Here is a 14,051-nt window from a genome sequence, read left to right on the forward strand (position 1 = left end):
TTTGAACAACAAAACACATCCACTTGCACATATTTGACAATCGGAATATCATATATATCCTGCTATAGCTAACAAATTTGTGAAATTTTGAATAAAAAAGTAAATAAAAGCAGATCATGTCATTAAGCGCTATTGTGGCTGCGGTGTGACAAGCAATGAATGACGCGTCTCCATGGGAACCATAAAGTGATATATCAATAACGGTCGCCTTGAAAAACTTTTAAACTTCCGTGTGTAAAGGTTAAGTAAGGCTTACATTTAAACGTGTCTTTGTTTTGTTTTGAGTGTATGGTCAATAAATAAAGGAATTAAAAAGTTGGGCACAAATCCTGTTTGTCGCGCCCCACTTGTCATGTCTCTATTTCCCACCAGTGGGCCGCGCCCGCGCCCCACACTTTGAGAAACGCCGAGCTAATATAGGGGTACCTCCGTTTGGTCAGGATTTTTCCTCTTTTTGGCTGCTGTCGACCAACAATGAAAAATCGTTGTCTGGCTGCCTTTCAGTGTCCTTTTCATCTTTCCATCCGTTATTAGCATGCTTCTCCAACCATTCATCCCAGCGACTGCGCAAAATAGTTAACAAACTTGGTAGAGAAAGCGGGTTGGGTAATACCAAGTAGTCGGTGCGGTGGGCGGGGGTACATTACAGATTTTTTAAAAATATGATACTATCTTTCTTGCTGGCAAATGAAATTAATAAAGAAAACGAACAAAAGTATTAATTCGGAATATTTCATAATTATTTTAATCTGAATGATGTGATGATATTGGGGGGGTTATATTAGCTGGATCTGGATTTTTGAGGGGGTCATGACCCTGTACCCCCGTGCAAATTACGCGCATGTGTAACATGTAAACTATTTAGTGTTAACGATCGGTGCCGCCATTAGTGTAACGTTACTCTGGTGATGCGGAGATAAAATACAGATTATGTAGTGGTATTGTATGTTTCATGTTATCCTTTATTCATTAATTCTTTGTTAGGATTTTTTTTCGTGCTGATTCACTGATAGTGTGAGTAGGCTAAATGACGTCATGTAAGTTAGTCGAGTGAACTTGGATGTACATACATGACATGAATGAAATTTTTGTGTTTACATTACCAGTAATGTAAAGCTGTGTTGAAAAGTATGAAGCTGCACTTGTTAATGTATATCATTTATTTCCATTAATTAATCGTTCCATAATAGCAGATAATACCGTGCAGGGGTTTGTGGAGTTCAGATTCAATTCCAGCTATAACTTTGTTATATATTTGTAGCCTACTTGTAATAACACTCGCAGCGGTCATGAAGCGGATATATTCTGTCTGAGTAGAGAATCATTCAGTCGCAAGGTTTGTTTTGAGTGTGTGATGAAAATATAGCTCTTACAGAAACACTTTATATTGACTGCATGGAGCACTTTACTGTTTTTAAACACTTATTTCATTACCACCAGAGACCCTTGAAAATGCAATCATAATGCAATAGAGTGAATGACAAATGTACAGGTAAAATGTGAAGGTTTTATCTGTAAAATGCCCATTATCACTGCTGTGTTTGTTTTATTTTAAAAGAACAAGCTGTGGGTCGTATTTATTAACATATCCTATAATCTCCATCTGAAATTGACACGTTTTAAATCTTAGCCTATAAGTTATGTACATAATGACATATTTATATTCAACATTGTTTTTTAAAGAGATAAACCATACTTGAAGAATTATTAAAGCTAGGTTCGTGTGATTTTTGTTTTGTTTTGTATTAACAGACGTAAATGGGCCTGAAACGCTTGATTTGCAACTTGATTTGTCAGGAAGCCACTAGAAAAGGTTATTCTAAAAGGCTTTGCCCTGATTTTTTCCCCATCTCTTCAGTGAGTGTGCACACCTAGCAGAGAAGAGAGAACACACTTTTTGAATGTATGATAGATAATAGCACATCACATTCGGGAGCACAGAAAGATTCAGTTAAGCACATTTCTGTTGCACTGTTCATACTGAATGCATTTTAATAGTGTCAAATGACTTGGCAGTGCATACCCTTTTTGCCAAATTATAATGGTCTGGTTTACTACAATGGCTTGTTTGGTTCTTTTTGCAGTTAGATTAGCAATGAAGGTAGCTAATTGTAAACCTACTACTCTAAAGTACACACAACTCCCTAACAAATTATTGTCATGGGGCTTGAAAATCAGTTTAAAGCCATGCAGTCTCACATCCCTTCATTCATCAAAGTGAATCCTAGATTTTACAATATTTATAATCAAAATTGGACCAATTTTTATATCCAAGGGTGTTGACCCATATTGGGATGCAAGAAAATAAAAGCAGGGGGTTACACCCAAACAAAGATAAGAACTTTAGAACGAACAGATTCATACAAAATAATATCTTTCTATGTATACTTTCATTGGCTTGTCACACCACAGGTTCATCTGGAATTAATTAGTGAAGACAAAATGCTAATAAAAAATGGCAAAAAAAAATAAAAACATGTTTGTGACCAGTTACAGGACCACAGACACGCTCATCTTACACAGATATGTCCATTTTGATTTTAAAATACTGATTCAAACAATGTCATGGGCATGTTAGATCATCAACCATACACACACAATATTGGGAACAAAAAAATATATTTTAATTAAATGTATACTGGTTTATGACATGAAATGTAATGTACAAATACAGTGCAAGATTAGAAGTCCTTTTTCTCAGTGACCATTTGAGCTTTTTCTTCTCGGTATCCTTTCAGAAGTTGGTTTACCAAGCTCAGTTCACGGACACGTTTAATGGGGGACAGGGGAGGGAAAGGGTTGCCTTTGTACTCCAGGACAGCCATGGCTGCGTGGTCCAGATTCTCTCTGTTAGGATTCTCTGTTTAAGAATCAGACAGGTGGATATATACGCACATGGCCCATGATTCTTAAATATTACCGCCAGAACTTTAAAGAGCTTGGGGATTAAATCTTTTGTAGAAAAAAGAAATAATATACAGTCGTGGTCAAAACTGATGGCACCCCTGATAAATATGATAAAAAATGGCTGTAAAAAATAAATCTGCATTGTTTATCCTTTTGATCTTTCATTAAAAAAATTCACAAAAATCTAACCTTTCATTGAAGTAAAATAATTGAAAGTGGGGGGGAAATCACATTTTAAAATAAATGTTTTTCTCCAAAACACGCTGGCCATAATTATTGGCTCCCTGTTATTAAATACTTTTTGCAACCTCCTTTTGCCAAGATAACAGATCTGAGTTTTCTTCTATAATGCCTGATGACTTTGGAGAACACCTGACAAGAGATCAGAGACCATTCCTCCATACAGAATCTCTCCAGATCCTTCAGATTCACAAGTTCATGTTGGTGCTTCTTCTCTTCAGTTCACTCCGCTCATCAGGTCAGGGAGCTGGGACGCTCATGGCAGATGCTTCATTTTGTGCTCAGTTACCCATTTTTGTGTTGATTTTGATGTTTGTTTTGGACCGTTGTCCTGATGGAAGATCCAACCACGGCCCATTATAAGATTTCTAGCAGAGGCAGTCAGGTTTTGATTTTTTTATCTGTTGGTATTTGCTAGAATCCATAATACTATGTATCTGAACAAGATGTCCAGGACCTCCAGCAAATAAATAGGCCCACAACATATAAGATCCAGCAGTATATTTAACCGTAGGCATGGGGTACTCTTCATCCCTGTTTGCACCAAACACATCTTGTGGGTTTGCTGCCAAAAAAGCCCTATTTTTGTTTCATCTGACCATAGAATCCGGTCCCTTTTGAAGATCCAGTCGTGTCTGACCACTGAATATGCTGGAGTTTGTTCTTGGAGGAGCGAGGAGGATTTTTCTTAAAACCCTCCCAAACAACATGTGGGGATGTAGGGGTTGTTTGATAAAAAATTTTTAGGCTTTCTGACCCCCAAGACTCAACTAATCTCTGCAATTCTCCATCTGTGATCCTTGGAGAGTCTTTGGCCACTCAAACCATCCTCCTCACTATCCATTAAGACAATATAGACACACGTCCTCTTCCAGGCAGATTCGTAACATCTTTAGTTGATTATAACTTCTTAATTATTGCCCTGATGGTCTTTAGATATTTTCTTACAGCCACTTTCTATTTTGTGAAGCTCAACAATTTTTTGCTGCACATCAGAACTATATTCTGTGGTTTTACTCATTGTGATGGATGATTAAGGGAATTTGGCCTTTGTGTTTCCTCATATTTAAACTCCTGTGAAACAAGAAGTCATAGCTGGACAATTTCATGTTCCTAGTCACCCTGGTGTGCTAAAAAAAGGTAAATATTAATGGGAATATATACTTCAGAGATATTTTTCTCATAAAAAATTCTAGGGGTGCCAACAATTATGGCCAGCGTGTTTTGGAGAAAAACATTTATTTCATAATGTGATTTACCCCCCAATTTCAATTATTTTACTTCAATGAAAGTTTAGATTTTTGTGATTTTTTTGAATGAAAGATCAAAAGGATAAACAATGCAGATTTATTTTTTACAGCCATTTTTTGTCATATTTATCAGGGGTGCCATCAATTTTGACCACGACTGTATGTTGTTACAATGTTGTCCTTTGGCTTTGTGTGTAGCTATTTTTAACATTTAATCAACTCAGAGACAGGAGATGAAAATGATCTATTTTGGCTTGAAGTGCACATTTATATAACATTATTGTTAATTAATGTGTGTTGTCCTGGATATATAAACAAAAGCACAGTTTATATTTGATTTTTTATTATGCATTCCAATCAAAACGTACCAACACAATATAACATATATCTATTAAATATTTAAAACGCTACAAAAATGTATGTATATGCTACACAAATGGCACATTTTCTTCAAGCTGCCTGGTTCCAACTGCTGGTCCTTGACTTTGATTGCCAAGCGCTGCATTTTTTGTAGAGGTGCCTGGTCCACACCTGCATTGTCCTGATGAAGGAACAGACATATAATTTCACGCTGCAGATTTAATGAGTGATTCTTAGAGAAAATCTTAATACATGTCCCTTCTACAATTTCAATATGAGGGTTCTATAAACTGAAAAGAATATGATACTAGTTAAAGTGTTAACATTTTTAAATCTGAAAAAAAGGAGGAAACTTACCAATGCTCTCTTCCGGTTCAGCTGGGACCTGGGCTGAAGGCTGCTCTGGTCCAGGTGTGAAGTGCTTATCTTATTCTGGCTCCTCAGTTTAGGATTCAGCTGCACCTTCTTGTCAATTTCCACACTCATTTTATTTTGGGGAGGTGGCTGACACACACCTACATTGTCCTGTTGAAGAAACAAACATAATCATTAATGAGTGCTTGTTAGACTTAATCTAAACACATATCTTTCTATAGTTTTGAAATACTATAAAGGATTTGAATAGAGGACCTAGAAAACATAGAAGCATATTTGAAGTTAAGTTTACAATTATTTTTTTTATATAAATCTGAAAATAAGTAAAAACAAGAGATGGAAGGGACTTACAGATGCTTCTGTGCTCCACTGACACTGCCTCTTACTCTGACTGGACATGGGTGGTCCAGGATGGGACTGAGCAACGGGACTTGGTTTCTGCTGCAACAGATGAAACCCAGATGCTCCCTGTGGGGAACAAGGTGGAACAAGTGCACTCTGTGATGTCTTAGGAGACACAGAAGCTCCCTTTGGGATATTCTGCTGCCTCTGCTCTCCCTGCTGCTCCCTTTGCTTCTGCCTCTGCTGCTTAGGGATCCAGAGGCTTTCTCCCAGTTTGGGGGAATCTGCAGGCACAAGTGATCCCTGTGAGGTCCCCGAATGCACAAGCGCACCTTTTGGGATCAGAGCCCCAGAGGGCACTGCCGCTGCCTGTGGATTCCTGGCAGGCACTGCTGCTCCCTGTGGGGTCCTGGCATGCTCAGACGCTCTCACTGGGGTCCTGTCAGGCAAAGGTTTATTGGCTTGGGGCTTCTTCTGCACCAGCTCCTTCCTCAGTAGCTCAGAGATCAGATTTCTCTTCTCTGGAACCTTCTCAGGGACAGGTGATCCCTGTGCACAGCAGACAGGCTTCTGCAGCAGCATCTCCTGCTTCAGTGGCTCCAGGATCTTTAGTTTTTCCCTGTTTGCGGCCTTGTTAGGCACGGGTGCTCCCTGAAGAGAAGAAGCTTGAGGCCTCTGCTGCAGCAGCTCCCCTCTCAGAGGCTCAGGGATCTTTGGCCTCTTTGAGATATTGTCAGGCAGTGTTCCCTGAAGAGAAGCTTGAGGCTTCAGCTGCAGTAGCTCTCGTCTCAGTGGCTGAGGGACCTCTAGTTTTTCCCTCTTCGAGGTCTTGTCAGGAATGGGTGCTCCTCGAGGAGAAGAAGCTTGAGGCCTCTGCTGCAGCAGCTCCCCTCTCAGAGGCTCAGGGATCTTTGGCCTCTTTAATATGTTGTCAGGCAGTTTTGCCTGAAGAGAAGCTTGAGGCTTCAGCTGCAGTAGCTCTCGTCTCAGTGGCTCAGGGACCTCTAGTTTTTCCCTCTTTGAGGTCTTGTCAGGAATGGGTGCTCCGCTAGGAGAGGAAGCTTGAGGCCTCTGCTGCAGCAGCTCCCCTCTCAGAGGCTCAGGGATCTTTGGCCTCTTTAATATGTTGTAAGGCAGTTTTGCCTGAAGAGAAGGAGCTTGAGGCTTCTGCTGCTGTAGCCGCTCCTGCCTAAGAAGCTCAGAGATATTTAGCTTTCGCCTATCTGGGACCTTTTCTGGCATGGGTGCTCGATGTGAGGAACATGCGAGCACCTTTGGGGCAGGCACAGGTGGTCTCCGTAGAGACTGGGGCACAGGTGCTCCCCGTGGAGACCCAGTAGGCACAGGTGCTTTCTGTGGGGACTCGACAGCCACTGGTGCTTCCTGTGGCTTTTTCTGCCTCCACTTTCTCTGCTGTTCTGTGGATTTCAGTGTTGTATCTGAGTTCAGGACCTTCTCAGATGCATCCTTGAAGGCCAGGGATGAGGTGAGGTTCAACTTCTTAGAACTGGCATGCACAGTTGATTCCTGTTGGGACCTGGTGGGCGCAGGTCCTCCCTCTGCCTTGTTCTGCTTCATGGACTTCAGGGATGTGGGGCATGGAGTTTCTCCTGCCTCCACTGTTCCCCACCACAGCCCAGAGGTGAGGTCCCCATACTCAGGCTGCTCAGAGATGGGATGTGAAACCTCCATTATTGCCCACCACTCCCCTGCAGCAAGGGCCATGGTGAGCTCATCAGAGAGTTCAGGACATAAGGACTGCTCTGCACTCTCAGGAAAACCGATGGGAAAGGTTGACTCAATACTCATATTGATTTGGATTTGATGATGATCTAAAGAACTGAACAATACTGCCTTTGTGCAATCTCTATATGTAAAACACTGTGAAAGACAGAGAAATGGAAAAGATGAGTTGAGTAAACACATACAGACCTGGAAACTGTTTGTCTTAGTTATCAAAATACTCTAAAAAATGTATTTTAGTACTTGGATGTACATACACGTCTATGGAGCTCTCCATTTACGAATATTAAAATGGTCATAGTCTGTATTTGTTGATTTAATGTGTTTTGTTGATTGAGATAATAATGTGTCATTAAATATTATGAATATAGGAGGATACCATCTGTAAGAGCATATCAACAAATAGCTAACGTTAGTATATTAAAAACATCAAACCCAATTTACATATTAGCCTCCCCAAAATGTTTCACACAAATTACCACTGTATAGCATGTCTATTAATGTATCTGCATCGAGTCAATAACGTTATATTGTTTAAGTAGATTCTAATTTGAGTAATACAAATATTAAAAGCCTCAAATCTCCAAACCCTGAATAAAAATCATACTCACGATCATTCGCCGACTCGCTACAAAATGCAAGATTCCTCTGCACTCAGTTGTCACAGGTCTCTATGACATCACAATTGAGCACGGCGCTCAACTGACTCAAGTGTTTGTGAGTGACGTGAAATCTAGGCTGTTTAGATTCAAACTGTACATGCAATACAAATACAAAGAGTGACTAATTATATTTAATCCATGATTGTTCATAAACATTTCTGTTTTACCCTTGTAGCCTACTGAAGTTTATGACAATTTTTTTCTTTCCAGGTGCATGTGGTAGCTAGCTAAATAATTCTCAAAATCAACAGCTTCTTATTTCTTTATAGCCTATATATATATCTCCATATATATATATATCTCCATATATATATATATATATATATATATATATATATATATATAATTATAATAATATGATATAATTATATATATATATATATATTAGGGCTGTCAAAAGATTAATCGCGATTAATCTTTTGACAGCCCTAATATATATTATAAGTTGCATAATTATCTCTTTCAGTTTTCTTATGTATTTCTGTGGTTTTCATGTGTTTATGCTTTAAGAGATTATTTTCAGATTTATATTCGATTATTTTATTATTATTACTGTTTTCATCTAAATGCTTGTTGGAAATATTTTGGGTTGTATAATAGGCGTTGCTTTAAATTAATACAATATATTATTGTAGCTGGAGAAGGATGTGTTTGATTGGTTATACGTGCATGATCGCGTCATTACATATAGCCTGAGTTCTACGCGATGCGCTTCATTCTTGAACGTGTAGCCTATTCATATTAATATCGTCTTTTATAGGTATAAAATAAAATGCACGCCATAATTGTAGACTGTTCACATTAATTGTTTTCCGATGTAACGTTATATGTTATGTCTACTCTATTTAGTTTTAACGATCGGTGCCGCCATTAGTGTAACGTTACTCTGGTGATGCGGAGATAAAATACAGATTATGTAGTGGTAGGCTATTGTATGTTTCATGTTATCGTTTATTCATTAATTCTTTGTTAGGATTTTATTTCGTGCTGATTCACTGATAGTGTGAGTAGGCTATATGACGTCATGTAAGTTAGTCGAGTGAACTTGGATGTACTGTAACAACCGAACAAAATGCTAGGGAAGCAGAGATCAAACACACTCGGATGGTATGTGAAACGTACAAAATTCTGAGAGGCGGTATTAACATTAAGTGACATGGCATCTGACGCACAGAAGCCAATGGCACATCACTATGCGTATTGGCACATCCGGTGGCATATCCGGTCTTCATTGGCATGTGCCAGTGGATAGTGGCATGTGTCACTGACATTATTGGCATGTGCCAGTGGTGGATAGTGACATGTGTCAGTGCACTGACATCGCAACACACTGACACTGACATGTCACCTGACTGACACCGAGTCGCGGAACATGTCACCGTGTTGCGACACCTCCAGTAGTGACTGACAGATTAATCAAACACCTGACCTAGCCTATAACGTAATTGTGGCACAAAATCCTAAATAAATAGCCTAATTTTGTGATATTTAAAATATCAATTAAACGAATTAAAGTGCGATATTGATATTTTTTCAAACGTGTTATTTGTGTCACGTCTGTATTTGATTGGTATGTGCCACTGAATGTTTTGTAATACCAGTGCTACTTTATGTTGTTTATCTCGCAAAGTCACAAAATGCCCATTCTATGAAAGACACGAAATAAACCTATCATGGGTCACTACGAATACAGTCGCGTCCATTACTGTAAACCTTTATTTTTGCGCGATGCTGCACAGACGCACGCCAGTAGGTGTCAGTATAAGTGAGTGTAACAGTGGCCAGCGCAAGATTCTTATCTGTGGCTTTAATATGTCAAGTCCTTCCAAAAAGTGTAAAAAAATCATTTGTCTGTTAGGCTATGTAGGCCTATCTGAAAAGGAGTTTATCGAGGTACTAGCAATATTCTTTATTTATACAAGTGCAAAAAAGTGCTCCGTGCATTTTAAAAATTCAACAAACAGGACCTACCTCAGTACCTTTAATATTTCAAAAATAATTTTATGGAATTATTCAATAAATAAAATATTTTTTTGTTGTACAAATTAACTATGTGCATATGTTATATAATCTACATTATACTCCAGCAGACAGCTGCAGGTGTCACTACTGGAGGTGCCACAACATAAGAGACATGTCAGTTTTAGTGACACAGGCCAACTGGCCTGTACCAGTGGATATTGCCATGTGTCACTAAAACGTGATATGTTCCAATGGATTGCGTCATATGCCACTTGCATAACAATTTGCTTTATGCTGTCAAAAAATATGATTTATAACATCGCTAAGTTAATGTGTAGCCTACAACATACATAATTAGATACAATTATTTTTGAAATATTAAAGCCACAGATAAGAATCTTGCGCTAGCCACTGTTACACTCACTTATACTGACACCTACTGGCGTGCGTCTGTGCAGCATCGCGCAAAAATAAAGGTTTACAGTAATGGACGCGACTGTTTTCGTAGTGACCCATGATAGGTTTATTTCGTGTCTTTCATAGAATGGGCATTTTGTGACTTTGCGAGATAAACAACATAAAGTAGCACTGGTATTACAAAACATTCAGTGGCACATATACCAATCAAATACAGACGTGACACAAATAACACGTTTGAAAAAATATCAATATCGCACTTTAATTCGTTTAATTGATTTTTTAAAAATCACAAAATTAGGCTATTTATTTAGGATTTTGTGCCACAATTACGTTATAGGCTAGGTCAGGTGTTTGATTAATCTGTCAGTCACTACTGGAGGTGTCGCAACACGGTGACATGTTCCGCGACTCGGTGTCAGGTGACATATGTCAGTGTCAGTGTGTTGCGATGTCAGTGCACTGACACATGTCACTATCCACCACTGTCCACTGGCACATGCCAATAATGTCAGTGACACATGTCACTATCCACTGGCACATGCCAATGAAGACCGGATGTGCCACCGGATGTGCCAATACGCATAGTGACATGTGCCATTGGCTTCTGTGCGTCAGATGCCATGTCACTTAATGTTAAAACTGCTACTGGAAAATTCTTTATTAAGTTTAAAACATGATAGGCTCTTAAAAAAACGTGTTACCCCCCTTGGGTTGTTGATTACAAGGTCCCGTGAAACAATCCAGCTCACGTCCGATAAGGAGGGGCGGGCTACCGGAAATCCTCAATCTTCGACAGGTCCACGTAGACGGGCTCGCATCCAATAGATGCACACAGGAATCAGGGACCGTCCTTAAACAGACAGGATCGGCCTCTCCAGTCTCTTTAACTTGATAACAGAGTACATGTGTCCAGAGCTCTCCTAAATCCAAGCAGAGTCCCTATCTGTCTACATTTATTCATCATTTATTTCCATTAATTAATCGTTCCATAATAGCAGATAATACCGTGCAGGGGTTTGTGGAGTTCAGATTCAATTCCAGCTAACTTTGTTATATATTTGTACATGTAATAACACTCGCAGCGGTCATGAAGCGGATATATTCTGTCTGTGAGTAGAAAGTAGAATCATTCAGTCGCAAGGTTTGTTTACTTGAGTGTCTGATGAAAATATAGCTCTACTCTTACAGAAACACTTTGAATTGACTTTAGGTTAAGCCTTTATTCTGATGGTCCACTTTAGACATTCATTCTATAAGAAACTTTGCAACTACATGTCAACTAACTCTCATTTGAGTAGTCATATAAGACTGTAAGGGTTCGGGTTAGTAAAATAAGTTGATATGTAGCTGCAAAGATATGATTTTAAGCAGACAGTCTACTTATAGGGCCTACTCTTATGACTGGTACAGCAGGGCTGCCAACTCTCACACATTTCAGCGTTCGAAATCGCATACTCTCTTGAGAGTAAGTACTAGGCTACTTATTTTGAAAAAGTTATTACTTTACGACCACTAAAAAAGTATGATATATATTATGAGTGTAGTCTGTACATATATTCGCCATATGCTGTCATTATCATAATTTGTTACATACATATTGCGCTTTTCTTGGTACTCAAAGCGCTTTACAAATGGAAGGGGGAATCTCCTCAACCACCACCAATGTGCAGCATCCTCCTGATGATGCGACGGCAGCCATACTGCACCAGAACGCCCAACACACACCAGCTTACTGGTGGAGAGGAGACAGAGTGATGAAGCCAATCATTATATATGGGCAGAGGTGGTCAAAGTAGGCAACACAACTTCCTTACTTGAGTGAAAGTACAGATAGGCCTGCTACTTGTCAAATATTACTCCGTTACAAGTAAAAGTTGTAAAGACCTAAAAGTACAAAAGTACTCGGTTTTAAAAAGTACTTAAGTATCAAAAGTAAAAAGTAAATGTCAATGCATTGTTTTATTATTGCTGAATTGTTGTATGTAATACTTACAGTACCTTATGGCTCTGAATCTATGCCTGCCTACCTACCCTCATATGAATATCAGATGTATTTCTAGAACACAGTTCCAGTAGTGGGATTGAATGTGAGATTGAATAAGTGCACTCAATAACGTCCACAATGGTTTCGGACACCCAAATGGCTGTTCCCTCAAATAGTGCCCTATATTAAAGTTTTTTGGCTATAGTATGAATATGTTAGCCTTACTGTTATCTATAAGCTAGTGTGCTCCAAAAAAATGACAAAATTCGCATTTAGAAGATGAAACCCAACGTTGAAAATGAAAATCATGTTGATGTCAGAATCCAGCGTCAGATTGACGTTAATCTCCAAAATTGGACAGACGGGTTGACGTCAGAAACCAACATCAGTCGGGTTCTGACGTCAGCCCAACTTTCATTTCCAACCAAAAAGCAAACCCTGCAACCAAAATCATCCACTGACTGACTACTCAAGGACCTTGACAGAAATGTAGTGGAGTAAAAAGTACGATATTTGTCTTTCAAATGTAGTGAAGTTAAAGTAAAAAGTTTCCAGAAAAAATAATACTCAAGTAAAGTACAGATTCTCAAAAAGTGTACTTAGGCTAAGTACAGTACTCAAGTAAATGTACTTTGTTACTGTCCACCTCTGTATATGGAGATGATAGGAGGCCATGATGGACAGAGGCCAATGGGCACATTTTATTACAATATTCAAACAATAAATACTGTTTGGCGCTCTTTAATGAGGCCTGACAGAACACTGTAGCGCCTCAGTTCAAGCGGCAGTTGAACTGATCATCTCTTCCTCTCTACTACTAGTTATATTATGAAATAAACATGAATGAACATCAGATAGGGTATGTTGAAAGATACAGTACAACTTACTGAAAGTTACTGAAATTAGTAATTGCTCAGTCAGTGTTTCAACTGCTGAAAGATGTCCGTAAAACAGCTTGTAAACAATGTACACATAATGTTACATTTACCTCAGGAAAGCCATTCAGTGACCAGCTTGTTATAATGAACTCTAGAAAGGAGCATTATGCTAAATATATGTATAGCCTACTAAACGCATATTACATAATCATTATGTTTTTACTCTTATATCATTAAAGATCAACTCTGATATATCCTCAGTAGGCCTATTATCAACAGTCCAGTTTTGTGAGCTTATTGGGGCCCAATTTTTGCTTATTTTGGTTGAATCACATTATTTAGACAACAGACACAGTTTATATGGAAAGGATATGCCATGGTATAACTTAAGTGGGAGGAACATAGGCAATCATAACTGTAATTTACAGTAGCCTACTGTTCTGAAGTTTGGGTTCGACAAGATTTTTTGTCTTTGAAAGAAGTGTCCAATGCTCACCAAGACTGCATTTTGTTTGATCAAAAATACAGTAAAACAGTTAAGTATTATTACTATAATTTCAAATCTGTTTTCCACGTGAATATTTTGTAAAATGTAATTTATTCCTGTGATTAAAGCTGAATTTTCAGCATCATTATTCCAGTCTTCAGTGTCACATGATCCTTCAGAATTCACTATATGCTGATTTGATGCTCAAGAAGCTTCTGATTATTATCAATGCTGAACAGCTGTGCTGATCAATATATTTGTGTAAACCATTTGAACAGTGTAAACCGTTTTACCAGGATTCATTGTTAAATAGACCCCGAACCTTTGAACGATATAGTGTACGCTATTCTTTTTTTAAAAGAAATTCATACTTTTATTCAACAAGGATGCATTAAATTTATCAAAAGTGAGAGTAAAGATTTTTGTTTCAAATAAATGCTT

The sequence above is a fragment of the Rutilus rutilus genome (assembly GCF_951802725.1).
Source record: "Rutilus rutilus genome assembly, chromosome: 21".
NCBI lineage: Eukaryota > Metazoa > Chordata > Actinopteri > Cypriniformes > Leuciscidae > Rutilus > Rutilus rutilus.